Genomic DNA, 18,305 nt, shown 5'->3' on the forward strand with positions numbered 1-18,305 from the left:
AGTTGACAGGGTTAAGGGAAATCTAAAAGGATGGTGAAATACTCTGGAATTGAAGCAGTAAGAAACAATTAAGACCCTTAGACCTGAAGGGGTAAGGGAGGAGCAGCTACACAAATGCTTTAGAAGTACAGTCAAAGCATACTTGATAGAAGCTGTGAACACTAGCAGAAAAACACAAATGTTTAAAAATCCTCAATTCAGCAGAGAAGGATATGAAGGAATAAATAACCTGATCTCTGTCTTCCATTGGCTGAAACCATCTGGCAGCCAGAAGGAAAGAAAACCAGATTGATAAAGCCTATTGAGGTCAGTCTTGAGGCACAGAGTAGGGTGGAGAAGAAATGGAGAATAATCTAGAGGGAATAAATGGGGAATAACTAGGATATCTGAAATGTCAGGTGATGTCAAGTAGCTTCTTCGTATGTCCAAATGTGACTCCTCTCAGTCCAGAAACATGGGGACTAAAATGGCAAAGCATCAGCCCCCCACTCTTCCACAGACATATCCACTGAAAACACACAGTGATAAATCAAAGGCAGGATAACCACATTCAGAAAGGTGAAAACTGGATAAATAGGGCAGGTACTGTTCCACAGAAATTCTGTAATTCCACTGGTGAGACAATAAGATTGCTCTACTGTAGGGGAGGGGATGTCCCTGGATTAAGCCTTGATTCTGCTTTGTGAGAGGCTCTACCTCTCAACCTATTTTCACTGGTTCCTGACTTCACCCTGTGGAAAGGTCTATGAACTCCCTCATCCTCCATAGCCACATCAGACAAGGCCATTGGGTAATACGCCCTCCATGGGGGCTGCAAAGTTTTGTCAAATAGCTTCCAGCCTTTGAAATATTAAGGATTAAATGTTGTTTTTGACTGAAATAGTCATATGCTTTTTAGACTAGACTTAAGCTTTCTTTGGCAATATATATTTTGAAAACTTGGTATATTTCTCTTCCATTGGATTTAGGTTTGTGCCAGGAACCATAGCCACAATCTTTCAGAGATTTTCTAAAATATTTGTATTTATTTTCATGTGTTTTACTCAAATGCCTCTTTCTCTAAATACAATTATGGTTACCTTGAGGTTATATATGACTAGTGATTAGGAAATGCCTTTAATTTGATACTAACCTGCACGGAGATACTGCATTCATGTAAGAGGTTTTGCTGAGAACTGAACTCTTAAGTTGAGCTTTACCAGATGATAATTTAATCAATTGCATGTCTACCTGTTATTGGATGATCAAATCAAAATCTATCTCTCATTGGTTGTGTTCTATAAGTGGCTGGCTTTTCCAGCTTTGTAGGTCTTGTATTTCAGGAATCTCTCTGTTTTGGTTTGCTAAGGCTGCCAGAGAACAATATACCAGAAATGGGCTGGCTTTTAACAATGGGGATCTATTAAGTTACAAGTTACAATTCTAAGTCTGTGAAAATGTCCCAACTAAAACATCAACAGGATGATACCTTCTCTGAAGAAAGGCCGATGGCATCTGAGGTTCCTCTGTCATATGAGAAAGCACATGGCAAAGTCGGCCAGCCCCTCTCTTTTGGGTTCTGATTTCAAAATGGCGCTCTCTTCAAAATGTCTCTAGATATTTCTCTCTTACCTTCTCTGAGCTCTCTCCAAAATGTATCTGCCTTTTATCCTCTCACAGAGAACTCTAGCAAGGGGATTAACGCCCATGTTGAATAGATAGGGTCACAGCTCCATGAAAACAACCTTATGAAAAGATCCCACCCACAATAAGTCCATCCCCACAAGAATGGATTAAAAGAACATGGTCTTTTCTGGAATACATAAGGGCTCCAAACCAGCACACTCGCTCATACTTTTCATTTCTGCTTACACACTGGAAAATTATTTCTGAGTTCAGATCTATCTTGTAATAGCCTATAAACTCAGCCAATAATAATCAACATACACTGAGGTTTTCCTTTTCAACCTCTTCCTATAAGGCCAAAAGTTTATTAGGCATATAGTCTGCCTTCCAAGTTATCTAGTTTAACAGTTTGGGCAAATGTTTTATCATCTAATAACATGGATCACTATCTGTCTATCCTTGTTAACAAATTTCTTTGCCACCCACTGATCCGCCTTGAAAGCAAAGTCACATATTATCAGTATAGTTTTGAACAGAGTCACTCCAATTCTAGTACCAATTTTTCATTAGACAAAATAGGCTAATCTACATGGTAATTACAAATGAATGCCTAAATTTCTGTAGCTTAAAACAACATGGATTCAGCAAGTAACTTACAACATGACAGAGTGAGGAGCTCCATGGATCTGGTCCTCATACAAACTGGTTAAAATTATTTTAAAAAGTAATAAAGTAACTGGAAGTTGTCCTAAGGGCATACAGCAAAGAAGATACATCTATTCAAGAAAATCTACTCAAATTTAAGAGCAGAAACAGTCTGGTATTTGAATCAAAACCATTCCCTCCCTCTTCCTTCCCAGCTCAGCAAGATTGAAATTCCAGTCCAGACTTTGCACAGGACTCCATTTCTTCCCAGTTACCAGCTGGAGGGGTGTCTTCCCTTGGGGGGAATAATGTCAGCATTTCTCATGCTGCCCCAGCTACATGTTGGTGAGGCCAAGTTCAGGGTAAGTATAGCTGAAATGTGTGGGATTCCTTCTTCTACTCAGACACCCTGGTGAGGCAGAGGCTCTGTGATGGTGTGGTATCACTGAGAATATGGAGACCTGCCCCAGCTTGTAAAGTGGTGTTTCCATGCTGGTGAGGCAAACTGTCACCCCACCTTCAACCAGCACTGGTTTAGTTTGATAAAGTTAATGAAATGCAATATACCAGAAATGGGTTAGCTTTTACAATAGGGTTTTATTAACTTACAAGGTTACAGTTATTAGGCCATGATAATGTCCAAATCAAAGCATCAACAGGATGATACCTGGACTCTGAACAGGCTGCCAGCATCCAGGACACCTCTGCCACATGGGAAAGCACATGGCATGTCTCCTGGTCTTTCCCTTCTCTCCTGGGTTTCACTGCTTCCAGCTTCTTGCTTCAGTGGCTTCCCCTCTGATCTTTTTGTTTCTCCTTCAGCTTCTCTCTCTCTTAGTTTCTATGTGTCCTTCTCTCTAAATTTCTGTGTGTTTTTTTTTAATGTCTTTAACCTCTTATAAATGACCCCAGTAAGAGAGTATTAAGACCCTACTTGAATAAGGTGGGTCACATTTCAGTTGAAATAACCTAATCAAAAGGTCCCACTTACAATAGGTCCATGCCCACAGGAATGAATTTAAAAAACATGATTTTTTTCTTGGATACATACAGCTTCAAATTGTCACAAACACTCAGCTCTGAAAGTTGGGCTGACACTTAAAAAGAAGCATACCATTCCCCCACCCCTAGCTCCAGAATCACTGGTCAGAAATTTTGCATGGGGAAAAAAGCTGGCCATGAGACACATGGCTCCTAATCTCTTCCCAAAGCAGTTAACTTTATTATTAACAGAGTGTAGAGAAGTTCAAGCCTAGGGGCAGTCTCAGAATTAGTAGAAATTTTGGAAAAGGCAATTGGCCTTAGAGTCACCCCCAGAGAACCTCTTTTGTTGCTCAGATGTGGACTCTCTCTCTAAACCAACTTGGCAGGTGGACTCATTCCCCTCCCCCCTACATAAGACATGACTCCCAGTGGTGTAAATCTCCCTGGCAACAAGGAACATGACTCCTGGGGGTGGTACTAGACCTGGCATCATGGAATTGAGAAAGACTCCTTGACCAAAAGGGGGAAGAGAAATGAAACAAAGTAAAGTTTCAGGGGCTCAGAGAATTTAAATAGAGTCAAGATATCATTCTGGAGATTATTCTTATGCATTATATAGATATCCCTTTTTTTAGTTTTTAGTGTATTAGAATACAGTAGTGAATTAGAACACATTAGTGAAACTGTCAAACTGCAACCCAATAGACTTGATTCTTGAAGAGGAGTGTATAATTATGTAGCTTATATAGTGTGATCATGTGATTGTGAAAACCTTGTGACTCACACTCCCTTTATCCAGTGTATGGACAGATGAGTAGAAAAATGGGGACAAACAATTAAATGAATAGTAGGAATGGATGGGGAATGGGATATTTTGGGTGTTCTTTTTTACTTTTATTTTTATTTTTATTACTTTTTTGGAGTAATGAAAATGTTCAAAATTGATTGTGGTGATGAGTGCACAACTATATGATGACATTGTGAACAACTGATTGTATATTTTAGATGATTTTATGGTATGTGACAATATCTCAATAAAATTGCAAGGAAAAGAAGACAATTGGAAGGACACTGATAAATGCATTGAAGATGTTGGTTAAACTGTAGCGCAGTTAGTTTGCATGAGAATATCAAGTAAAGAAACAGCAAGGAGAAGTCCTCCTGGGGTCAGAACAAATATCAAGCACTAACTTCAGTGACTATCACTTCAAAATATCCAGAATTTGATTGTATTACTTTGTAGAGTAATTTATGTTCCAGGGCATTGTTGAAAATATTAGTGCAATCAGCCTGCAATTCATGGAACTTAACAACTGGGTATGGACAGGGAAATGTAAATTCAAAGGGAGATCTGCCAAAACCACTGTCATCTCAGGGAGAGTGTGTATATAAACAAAGCTGTGCCCCTGAGTAGTAATATCAGAGAAGCGGTGGTGGTGGAAGGGAAAAAGCAGGGAATAATCTTCATTATAATAATCATCAAATTAATAAACAAGCAAATAGCTGAAAGAAGCCTCAGAAGAGTGATACTAGTTTACAGAGTTGCTAAAATATATTATCCAAAATGGTCATTTTCCAACAAAAAGTTATGAGGCATACAAAGAAATAGTCAAGTATGACACATGCCAGAAAAGAGAAGATAACACAAATTGCCTGTGAAAGCAATCTGATATTAGATACAACAAAGACTTCAAAGTACCATTACAAATATATTTATAGACTTAAAATTAAAGAAATAAGGAAGGTATGGTGACAATGTTGCATCAAACAGAGACTAACAAATAAAAAGGTAGAAATTATAAAAGTAACCAAAAGGATATTCTGGACTTGAAAAATTTAATAACTTGGAGAAAAACTTCAGAAGAGGGTCCCAACAGCATACTTGAACTGGCAGAGGAATGCATTAGTGAGCATGAGGTTAGATCAATAGAGATTATACTATCCAAAGAACAGAGAGAAAAAGAGTGAAGAATAATGAACAGAGCCCAGAGAAGTGTGGGTCACCATTAAGCAAACCATCGTTTGTGCAATGGAATACCAGAAGGAAAGCAGATAATGAAAGGAGAAAAAAGGATTTGAGGAAGTGATGATTGAAAAACTCCCAAATATATTGAAAACATTACATAAACAGGAAACTCAATAAACTTCAAATAAGATAAAGGCAAAGAGACCCACCAACAAACACATCATGTTAAAAACACTGAAAAGAAAAGACAAAGAGGAAACTTTGAAATCAGCAAGAGAGAAATGAATAATGAATTCTAATACAAGGTATCCAAAATAAGATAAACAACTGCTTTCTCATCAGTTGGAAGTTGGGTGATGTCACCAAGATGGTGGAGTGAGACACTACAGAGCTCCATCCCCCATAAAAGTTTTAAACAACAAGCAAAAATAGGCAGAATAATCTTTCCTAGAACTCTAGAAGGTAATTACATGGTTTCAGTAACTGGACAAGAACCAATTCAATAAAAAGACAACTTGAAAATGGTAGGAAAATATAGTAATCCTATTGCTAGCCCTTCCTTTAACCCCTCCCTGGCTTAGTGCAGAGCCAACCAGCACTCTCAGTGCAGGTCCTAGTGCTGGATGGAGCAGTGTAACCCTTATGCACAAACAGGGTGAATGTATGTCAGTACCAGTCTGTCTGGAGGCAACCTAAAGGACTGAACCATGATCCTCATCACATGGTCACCAACCCAGAATTCACCCAGTACTTAAAAATGACCTGCATCATATTACAGCTGGCTGGAACAAAGGATTACTTGCTTAAAGACATACAAACTAGCACCTGGGACCATGAGGAAAGATTATTTCTTAAATGAAAAGGGAAAATTTGGATCCATGTTAAGAGGGGAATTCCTAAGACATTTACATGCATGCCCAGGACAAGGCACATGCTCAGAAAAGACTATGCCTTCACCTTAGGCTGTTCTTTAGATCCCTTGTTACAGTGGTTAAACTCTCAAGAAGGGAAATCTTACAGGACAATCTGTTTTTTTTTTATAATTTACATAAAATTATAATTTCTTACTTTTTTTTGTTGTTGTTGTTAGCTCATAGCATTCAAGAAAATCCCAGTCATGCCACAAGTTGGATACAAGCTTAAGGAACGGAAACCTCAGTGACTAAATCCAGAGATAACACATTAAAGTATTAAAATGCCCAGTATGCAACAAAAATATTGAAAGGCATGCCAAGAAACAGGAAGTGATGGCTCAGGCAAAAAAGCAATAAAGAGCATTAAAAACCATCAGTGAGGAAGACCAGACTTTGCATATACCACGCAAATGCTTTTAAAAAGCTGTCTTAAATATGCTCAAAAGGTTAAAGAAAAACATGGATGAATAACTAAAGGAAATCAAGAAAATGATAAACAGAAAGAGAAGTTCAATAAAGAGGTAGAAATCGTAAAAAGGAATCAAACAGAAATACTGGAGCTGAAGACAACAGTAACTGAAATTTTAAAAATCCCCTAGAAATGTTCAACAGCATTGGAGCTAGCTGTAGAAAGAATCAGTGAACCTGAAGATAAGAAAATTGAAATTGTTCAATCTGGGGATCAGAAACAAAAAAGAATGAAGAAAAGTGAACAGAGCCTAATAGACCTGTGGAAAACCATTAAGCATACCAATATACACATTATAGGAGTCCCAAAAAGATAACAAGAAAGAAAAGGGCAGAAAGAATACTAGAAGACATAATGGCTTTAAAAATCCAAAACTTAATGAAATACATGAATATAAACATCCCAGAATCTCAATGAACTCCAAACAGGAGTAACTCAAAGATTCCACACCAGGACACACTGTAATCAAACTGCTGAATTCCAAATACAAAGAGAACATCCTGAAAGCTGCAAGAGAGAAGCAATGCCTCATGCATAAGGGAGCCTCGGTAATGGTCTTATAAGGGTGTCTGTTTGGAGGAATAGGAATGTTTCAGCAATGAATGGTGGTTCTCCTAGCACAACGTTGTGAATCTGATAAATGCCACTAAATTGCATGCTTTGGAGTGGTTGAGAAGGGAAATTTTATGTTGTGTATATGTGTTTTAGTTTACTAAAGCTGATGAAATGTAATTTACCAGAAATGGGTTGGTTTTTTCAATGGGGATTTATTGACTTACAAGTTTATAATTCTGAGGCTGTGAAAATGTCCACATCAAGGCATCAACAGGATGAAACCTGGACTTTGAAGACAGGCTGCTGGTATCTGGGACACCACTGTCATGTGAGAAGGTGCTGGCACATCTGCTGTTCTCTCCCTTCTCTCCTGGGTTTCTTCCTCTCTGAGCTTCTGTGTGTTTCTCTTTTAGCTTCTGTCTCTCTGAACTTGTGTGTCCCTCTCTCTAAGCTTCTCTGGCTTTTTTCTCTGAGCTTCTCTGAGCCTTTTCTGTGTTTTCTCTCTGTCTCTTATCTTCTAACGAAAGACTCCAATAAGACAATAAAGACCCACTTTGAATGAGGTGTGTCATGCCTCAACTTAAGTCAAGATCCTTCTCACCAAGAGATCTTATTTACAATGGGTCTGCACCCACAGTAATGGATTAGCTTTAAGAACATGATCTTTTCTGGGGTACATACAGTTTCAAATCATCACAGTATACTACCATAATTTAAAAAGAGAGATACTAAAGAGACAGCGGTGGTTAAATGTGATACATGATCCTGGACTGGATCTAATAATGGAGAAAATTAGAATGTACACTTTATACTTTATATAGATTTAAATTTCTTGAATTTGATAATTTTACAAGATGTGATTACATCAGCAAATAACTTTTTGCTTATAAAATATATATGGAAGTTTAAAAGGTAAAGGAGCATGATACATGCAATCTGCTGTCAAAGGTAGAGATAGACACAGAGATAGAGACAGAGATAGAGATAAAGAATGTGGCAAAATGTTAAAAATTGGTAAATCTGGGTATCTGATTAGGGTTTATATTGGAGTGTTCTGAATTATTTTTGTATTATATTTGCAACTTTCCTGTAAGTTTTAAATTTTTCAAAATAAACGTTAAATAAAAAAGAAACAATGTAAGCTAAAGCACTTATCCAGAGTGTTCAGAGAAAAAAATACAACTGTCAACCAGGAATCCTATATCCAGCAAAGCTATCTTTCAAATATGAAGGCAAAATAAAGACATTTCCATTTATATAAAAACCAAGAGTAGTTTTGCTATGAAATCTATTTTCCAAGATATGCTGGAGGAAGTTTTTCAGACTTAAAGCAAGTGAATCAGATGGTAATTTGAATTCAAACAAAAACAAAGACCCCCTGCAAAGGTAGCTATGTAGGTAGGTATAAAAGTCATTATAATGCCATATTTCTTCTTCTTTCTTCTCTTAACTGATTAAAAAAAAACAATTTTATAAAGCAGTATTTATAAAATGCATTGTCAGGCTCTAATATAGAGAAATACAATTTTTTTGTCAATAACAGCACAAAGGAAGTGGTCTAGAGCAAAAGTCTGTTGGGCCAAGGAAAAGAGTCTAGATGGAAACTGAAATCCACAGGAACAAATGAAGAGATCCATAAGTGATAAATAAAAGGGATAATATAGCAAACACTATAAATATAGACTTGCATTCTTCCCCTCTCTCTGTTTTAAAAAGGTAATAAAATTATATAAATAATTATAACAATATAATGTTTGGTTTGTAACATTTATAGATGCAATATGCAGAACAATAATATGAAAAAAGGGGGAAAGGGGGATAGAGACATGCAGGAGTAATATTTCCAAATCTCACTGGCAGTAAGTTAGTATAAATCAGAAACAGGTTCTAATAATGTAAGTTGTATATGATAAGGTCTAGAACAACTAGTAAGGAAATAACAAAAATACATTGAAAAATAAATACAAAAAATGATCTTAAAATATTATAATTAACCGAGTTGGTTCACACCACAGCTAAAGAAACCAGGAAGAAAGATTACAATTTAAGCATAGGTGAATTTAATAAAATGTTTAGTAGGGATGTAGGAAATGATTGGAAAAGATTACAAATGTCTCAAATGCTATTTTAAAGAAATGGAGACACAATTATATAGTTCCTTAATTTCAAACAGAATAATTAGGAGAATAAAAGTTGAAGAAATTTCTGATAAAACAAATTGCAAATCAGCAAAGCTCTCTAAAAAACCATTTTGTCTGAAATGTAACAACTTTGAAATGAGCATAATGATCATTAAAGATTAACAATTTAAAGAAACCCACTTTTTTCTAACCCAGAGCTTACAATAAAAAATAAAGGCTTAATGGAAGCTGTATAGAAATTTGTGTTAACATAAATTTAAGAACTTTAAGAAGAAGATATTATAAGATAAATTCAAGACTCAGCAAGAAAGTTCATACTATTTTTTAAATTATTATTTTCTGAGAGTCTTTCCTCATTTAGGGTATGATGTGTGTGGAGCCTTGAAGGGGAGAAGTTATTTGAGTATGTATGCATAGAAGGAGGTGTAGTGTATGTTCTGATATATTCTTTGAATATGAACATAATTATAATTAAATTTAATTTAATTAATACATAAGCAACATATATTTCAAGTCACAAAATACAAGTGAGAGCATTCTTGCCCTCATTGCAAGTAAAGCTAAGATAAAACAAAACAGAAACAATTCTATAATAATTTCTGATTAATGTTATCTATTTATGTATCTATGTATTTATCTATCCTCAGCATCAATCATGTGTGTGTATGTGTGTGTGTGTGTGTGTGTGTGTATGCCTTGCATTCAGTGGAGATTAACATTGTGTACTCAAATGTTAAACTAGCCATTCAATTTCAAAATTAAAACAAAAGTCAACTATTTTTAAAGTTTTTGTTTTTGTTTTTGTTTTTTTACTGTTTAGTAAATTTAAGGTGTTAAAGACCAATCATACATAATTTAAAAATTACTGAAAGATAGTATTGGAACTTGACTTTTCTTTTTCTTTTCAGAGAGGTCCATACAATAGAATCACAAAAAAAGACTTCAACTTCCATTAGCAATATTTGTAATTAAAAATGCTTGTATGAATACATTTTAAAAATGCATTTTAGACACCTGTAAAAGTTATAGTAAAGTAAAAATGCAGAGAACTCAGATAAAGTACTTGGCTTTCTGTTTTTCTTTTTAAAAATATATCAATTACTAATCTAATTTACAAACACCCTGAAATACCACTCAAATGTTAAAAGCTGTACAATGTTGACAAATGATATAATTGTTAAAACAGTTGCTTCAAAATTCTCCTTTTTAAATGGTCTAAAGGAATGCGATGGCTTGGAGTTACATATCTATTTTAGTTTCCTAGGCTGCTTAAAGCCAATACCATGAAATAGTATTAAAGCCAATACCATGAAATAGTAGTTTCCTAGGCTGCTTAAAGCCAATACCATGAATAAAACAATGGGAATTTATTCACTCGCAGTTTTGAGGTTCAGAAAGCATTAAAATCAAGTCTCCATCAGAGCAATGCTTTCTTCCTGAAGGCTGGGTCTGGGGCTGCCTGCCTATAATCCTGGCTTCCCTGTCACATGGCAAGGTGCATGGCGGCATCTACTGGTCTCTCCCTTTTCTTCTGGGTTTAGTTGATTTAAGCTTCTTGCTTCTGTAGCATTCTCATTTTTTTCAATCTGTATTTCATTCTCTTATAAAAGACTCCAGTAATGGGATTAAGATCCATCCTGAATGAGCCTCATCTATTGGTTGTACTTTATAAAGGGTTTACACCCAAAGCAATGGGTTAATTTTAAGAACACATTTTTTTGGGGTACTATGAATTGAGGCTATATACACACAGAAAAACATGCTAAAGTTAATCCATTCCTGTTGGTGTGAACCCCTTGTCACTAGGACCTTTTGATGAGGTTACTTCAGTTAAGTATGACCAACTGAATCAGGATGGATTTTAATCCCATTGCTGAAGGTCTTATAGAGAAGTTCACAGAGGAAAATGGGAGAGGCAACCAAAACTTGAGAGTCAATAGAACCTGGAAGAGAAAGAGAGAAGCCAGGAGAGGCTGCCATGTGCACTTCCATGTGACAAAAAAGCCAAGGACCAAGGATCACTGGCAGCCAGCCCAAGAGCACCACAGTCTTCTGGGAGAAAACATTACCTTGATGATGTCTTGATTTTGGACTTCTCCTAGACTCAAAACCATCAGCCAATAAATTTCCATTGTTTAAGCCAACTCCATTGCATGGTATTTATTTTAGCAGCCAGGAAAAAAAGAACAAAGACTATTCTCCTCTCTTTCTTTCTTTTTCTTCATCAAATGTTCTGAGATAAAAAATATTGTTATAAAATGTAAAATAGCCCTCCCCCATCAAGATGGTGGGGTGAGATTCTTCAGGGCTTCATCTCCTTTTAGAATCTTTGATCAACCAGCAATAACTCCTCAGGACAACTTTCTCAAAGTTCCGAAAAAAGAAAAAGGACTTCAGTAGTGGGGCAAGTAGCAAAGCAAGAAAAACACTAATTAAAAGCAGTAGGATATCACGGTACCCTGGCTCAGCCCTTCTTCACCCCCCATCAGCTCAGCACAGAGCTGGCCCATGGTCCTAGTGTGGATCTTTGATCCTGGTTCCATAGGAAGCAGAGTAGCCATCATGCACATACAGGAGCTTGCATGTCTGGTCTACTCTGCCTTGTGGTGGCCTGAGGGACTTACCATCCCAGAAGTTACAGTAGAAGGTGGCCCACAGAACTCTCCTCAGAATGCTGTGGGAGAGCAGTCAAGTGGCTACCTGGTATAAAGAACTGCTGACTGTAGGACATATGGTGCATTTCCTGGGACCATGAGGAAATTGTTTCTTAGGAAAGAGGGGACATTTGGAACTGTGTAAATGGATGGATTCCCAGGGCCACAGATGGATTCCCAAGACTGAACTCATGCACAGAAAGGATCAGGGAAGTCCCTATGCTTTAGCCAGGGGCTAGTCTCTAAGATCTTTATATAGATAAGCCCTGAGGGATAACATTGACATGGATCAATCTGCAAAGGCTGGGAAATGTGTTTGCTTTCTTAAAACTAATTTTTTTTTTTAACATTAGCTCTAGGAATTCAAGGAAAGCTCTGTTCATAACATTGACTGGATAGAAGCTTAAGGAACAGACATCCCAGAGCCTAAATTCCATCAATAATATTAGACTATCAAATTTTCCAGATTTCAATAAAAGAGTATAAAATATACAAAGAAACAGGAAGTGATGGCCTAGACAAAGGAGAAAATTAAAGTATTGGAAACCATCAAGGAGGAGAATCAGACATGGGACATAACAGACAAAGACTTCTTTTTAAAATTAAATTTAGTTTTATTGAAATATATTCACATACCATAAAATCATCCATAGTGTACAATCAGCTGTTTACAGTACCATCTTATAGTTGTGCATTCATCACCCCAATCTATTTTTTGAACATTTTCCTTACACCAGAAAGAATCAGAATCAGAATAAAAAATAAAAGTAAAAAAGAACACCCAAATCATCCCCCCATCCCACCCTATTTTTCATTTAGGTTTTGTCCCCATTTTTCTACTCATTCATCCATACACTGGATAAAAGGAGTGGGATTCACAAGGTTTACATAATCACACAGTCACCCCTTGTAAGCTACATGGTTATACAATCGTCTTCAAGAGTCAAGGTTAGTGGGTTGGAGTTTGATAGCTTCAGATATTTGCTTCTAGCTATTCCAATACATTAAAACCTAAAAAGTGTTATCTATATAGTGCATAAGAATGTCCACCAGAGTGACTTCTCAACTCCATTTGAAATCTCTCAGCCACTGAAACTTTATTTCATTTCATTTCACATCTCCCTTTTGGAGAACATGTTCTCAATCCCGTGATGCCATGTCCATATTCATCACCGGGAGTCATATCCTGCATTGCCAGGGAGATTTACACCCCTAGGAGTCAGGTCCCACATAGCGGGGAAGGCAGTGAGTTCACCTGCTGAGTTGGCTTAGCTAGAGAGAGAGGGCCACATCTGGGCAACAAAGAGGCACTCAGGGGGAGACTCTTAGGTGCAATCATATGCAGGTTTAGCCTCTTCTTTGCAGTAACAAGCTTCATAGGGGAAAGTCCCATGATAGAGGGCTCAGCATATCAAACTGCCAGTCCTCGACAAAGACTTTTTAAAAATCATCCTAAATATTCTCAAAGACCTGAAAGAAAACATGGGCAAAGACTAAAGGAAATCAGGAAAATGGTAGAAGAACACAAACAGAATATCAATTAAGAAATGGAAATTGTTAAAAAGAACCAAACAGTGATGAAGAACACAGTAATAGAAATTAAAAATTCCCTAGTGGGGTTCAGCAGCAGATAGGAGCTAGCAGAAGAAAGAATCAGAGAACTTGAAGATAAGACAGTTGAAATCATCTTGTCTGAGGAGCAGAACTAAGAAAGAATGAGGAAAAATGAACAAAAGCTGGGAACTTGTGATACACTATCTATCATACCAATATATGCATTGTGGGAATCCCAGAATGAGAAGAACGAAAGGATCAGAAAGAGTATTCAAAGAAATAATGACTTAAAACTTCCCAAATTTAATGAAAGACATGAATATACACATTTGAGATGAACAAAAAACCCCAAACAGGATAAACTCCAACAGATCCATGCCATGGGCCATTACAATCAAACAGTTGAATGCCCAAGATAAAGACAGAATTCTAAAAGCTGCAAGAAAGAGGCAACATGCCATGTACAAGAGAGCCTCATAAAGATTAAGCACTGATTTCTTATCAGAAACCATGGGATCAAGAAGGCAGTGGGATGAAATATTTAAAGCACTGAAAGTAAAAACCACCAACCTAGAATTTTTATATATAGCAAAACTGTATTTCAAAAATGAGGCAGAGATATTCCCAGATAAACAAAAGCTAAGTGAGTTTGTCACCACTAGATCTACCCCACAAGAGATGATAAAGAGAGTTCTGCAGATTGAAGGGAAAGGACAATAGACAATAGATCAAAGCCAAAATAACAATAAGAATCTCCAATAAGTGTAATGGCAGAAGTAAATAAAAATACCAGTATCATACATTTTTAGTTTGTAACTCCATTTAACTTCCTACAGGATCTAAACGGCAAATGCATAAAATGCAATGAGAAATCAGTGGTTTTAACTTATAATATAAATACGTAATTTGGGGCAATAACTACATAATGATGGAGGGACAGAGGGACGTAGGAACATAGTTTGGGTATGCTATTGAAGTTAATTTGGAATAAAAGCAAATGAGATTTTTACAGACTTGGATGTTAAATTTAAGCATCATGGTAATAACAAAGAAAACAGACAATATGCAAGCTCATAACAACAGAAATTAAGAGTATAGGTTGACAGAGGTTGGGTGGGGGTAGTGGGAATGAAGAGTTAATACAAAATGGGTGTCGGATTTCTTTTTGCAGAGAAGGGAAAGTTTAGTAATGTAAGGTGGTGAGGGTACCACAGAATAGTGAATGTGATTAATCCCACTTAATGATATCCTTGAGAGTGGTTGTGCCAGTTTGAATGTATTGTGTCTCCCAAATGCCATTATCTTTGATGTAGTCTTGTGGGGCAGATGTTTTGGTGCTGATTAGATTTGCTTGGAATGTGCCCCACCCAGCTGTGGGTGATGACTCTGTTGAGATATTCCCATGGAGGCATGGCCCCACCCATTCAGGGTGGGCCTTGATCAGTGGAGTCATATAAATGAGCTGACTCAAAGAGAAGGAACTTAGTGCAGCTGTGAGTGATGTTTTGAAGAGGAGCAAGCTTGCTAGAGAGGAATGTCCTGGGAGAAAGCCATTTTGAAACCAGAACTTTGGAGCAGACGCCAGCCACATGCCTTCCCAGCTAACAGAGGTTTTCTGGACGCCATTTGCCATCTTCCAGTGAAGGTACCCGATTAATGATGTGTTACCTTGGACACTTTATAGCCTTAAGACTGTAACTGTGTAGCCAAATAAACCCCGTTTTTATAAAAGCCAATCCATCTCTGGTGTTTTGCATTCTGCAGCATTAGCAAACTAGAACAGTGGTTGTGATAGAAAAGTTTATTTTATATATATATATCCCCACAATTTAAAAAAAAAAAAAGAGCAACTAAAGAGATAATGACAGTTAAAGGTAATACATGATCCAGAAGAGGATCTAACAAAGAAGGAGGGAAGGCTCAAAATAACATTAGTTGGACAGATGGAAAAATTGGAATATAGACTGGAGATTTATATCAGTGTTAAATTTCTTGAGCTTGATAACAGCATTTGAGGTGGATACATAGGTGAATATCCATGTTCTCAGAAAATGTACATGACACTATTAAGGGTTCAAGAAGCATGATTTATATAACCCACACTCAAGTGTTCAGAAAATGAATTGATAAGGAGACAGATTGACAGATAAATGAATAGATAGATAAATAATGGATTGATGGATAGATAGAATGACAGATGGATAGATAAATATAAATAATGGATTGATGAATTGATGGATAGATAGAATGACATGAGAAATGTGGTAAAATGTTAAAATTGGTGGATCTGGGTATCTGGGGCAACAGGGTACGTTGGAGTTCTCGGTCTGGGATTTGTATAATTTTTTAAATTGTCATGCAAGTTTGAAAATGTTTCAAAAGAAAAAGTTTAAAAATTTAAAAAAAATGTAATTTAAGAAGAAAACTTGTTGCAACCATAAGATCCCCATTTCTGGCAAGTGGATAGACTGCCTTAAAAAATAGCTCTAAGGACTTCCTTTACTGCTAGGAAGTCTTCCACTCTAAATCTCCATACTGAAGACATTAATGACTTGACTTCCCCTTTGTGATGACTAATTCAGAAGATAACGGTGGATGAATAGGATGGAAATATTGGGAGATGCCATTCACTTCTTTTCTATTAAACCACTATCCAGAAAATCAACACTCTATCAATTTTCTTAAGTAAAAGGAGATATAATGGGAAAAGGAAAGTACATCTTGATAGCATTAAGGTACTCCTGACTCTCCTTCCTCTTCAGCTATCCACTTTGAGGCTTGTAGTAAAAGGTTTAAAAGAAGGAAAAGGGTTATCTTAAGGGAGGAAATGAAAGAAACAAATACCGGCTGCACTCCACAATTGACTATTTATTCCCTTTCATGAAAGCCTTCATACCTTCCCTATTCAATTTATTTCCTATCCCCAACACTCATCATGCCCCCAGCATCACCACTAGAGTCTCAACTCCTATCTCCTGAGACCATGCCACCAACCGCACCTTCTGATCCCCAGACTCTACTTACAAGAGAACCAGTCATCAGGCATAGGTGTCATGAACAGTTCCGGGAAGCTTGGGTCACCTCCACTCACATGTTAGTGCCACAGAGGAAAAATACATTTTGTGGCATCCCAAGGCACTGGAGAATGTATTATTAAAAAATAAGATTATTGTATATGACAGTGTCCCTGGTGCTTTCAATGACCATATTGTGCTTCAGATACCATTTTTACTCACTAGTTAAAATGACCTGACCTGGGAGATTAACTACTACATATGACACTTTGTGTAGGAAAAGCATACCTAAATTCCAGACAAAAAAAATTCTTAAAAATCTTTGTTTTTGGATGATATGCTTCTACTACATTCCTGATCTTTTCTTCCTGGCCTGAGTTCTCAATTACTCTAACACTCCTGGCATTTTTCTACCCGTTTACTTGCTCCACACCATTGGAAGTCGGGAAGAATAAGTTTGGCATACTCAACTGCCTTAATTCCTTTTGTTTCTTTTTGGATGGTGTGCTAGTTTGCTAATGCTGTGGAATGCAAAACACCAGAGATGGATAGGCTTTTATAAAAAGGGAGTTTATTTGGCTACACAGTTACAGTCTTAAGGCCACAAAGCGTCCAAGGTAACACATCAGCAATCGGGTACCTTCACCGGATGACGGCCAATGGTGTCCGGAAAACCTCTGCTAGCTAGGAAGGCAGCTGGTGTCTGCTCCAAAGCTCTGGCCTCAAAACGGCTTTCTCCCAGGACGTTTCTCTCTAGCAAGCTTGCTCCTCTTCAAAACGTCACTCACAGCTGCACTAAGTTCCTTCTCTTTGAGTCAGCTCATTTACATGGCTCCACTGATCAAGGCCCACCCTGAATGGGCGGGGCCACGCCTCCATGGGAACATCTCATCAGAATCATCTCCCACAGCTGGGTGGGGCACATTCCAAGCAAATCCAACCAGCACCAAAAACTTCTGCCCCACAAGACTACAAAGATAATGGCATTTGGGGGACACAATACACTCAAACTGGCAGAGATGGAGACGCCTTCAGCATTCCGCTTGTCCATGTACTAACCAGTGGCTGAATCATGGCCTCCCCTATACCCACCCACACCTATACCCACATACTCCTAACTAAGCTACTTCATCAACTTATGTTTTATTAGTGTTGTAGTTTCTATGTTTGCCTCCAAATGCATTGCTTTGTATCTTTATCTTTTTTTTTTTTCTCAATGTATTAAGAGTCCAAGCTGAGAAAGAACAGTAATAAATATTGTGTCCCCTCAAAGGCCTCAACAATTGGTTTATAGAACTTGGAGAAACAAAATGAACAGGGTGAAAATTTGGTGAAAAATTATTCATGGGAGAAAGGATTTGATGGGACTAGGACATGTGGCCTTGGGCCTTGGGCTGTAGGGCATTTTGACCTTAGTGTTTATAGTGGCTTATATTGGGGCTAGTAGGTATTTCCAGTGGTGCCATTGGCTTTTAACTGCTGTGGATTGGGCTTTAGGCTTTAGCATGCAGCCTGTCCTGACAGATGAAGTTGCGGAGGAGGACTAGCGAGTAAAGACATGAACCGTGTGGACTTCAGCAAAAGCATGTATGGCCTTGGCTAGATGTGGGGGACTTTAGGATGCAGGGTACTGCAGTTTGATCTTGAATTATACTTAGAGTGCGTATGCTGGCACCCAGATGCCTTGGCAGATGCTGGCAGATCACAGAGACCTTAGTAAGCAGGCACAGCTGAAGCAAATATACAATTATAGGAAAAATAGTGTCTTTACAGGCCATTTAGGCACTGGATGGCAGAACAATAA

The 18,305-nt window shown here is 37.5% G+C and overlaps 1 pseudogene; it reads right to left on the bottom strand.

Annotated features, from left to right (window-relative positions):
- LOC119508615 overlaps window positions 1–11,840 on the bottom strand; it is a 33,950-nt pseudogene extending 22,110 nt beyond the window's left edge.
- Between the last annotated feature and the right edge of the window lie 6,465 nt (window positions 11,841–18,305).

This window comes from Choloepus didactylus, chromosome 1 (genome assembly GCF_015220235.1).
Source record: "Choloepus didactylus isolate mChoDid1 chromosome 1, mChoDid1.pri, whole genome shotgun sequence".
Lineage (NCBI taxonomy): Eukaryota > Metazoa > Chordata > Mammalia > Pilosa > Megalonychidae > Choloepus > Choloepus didactylus.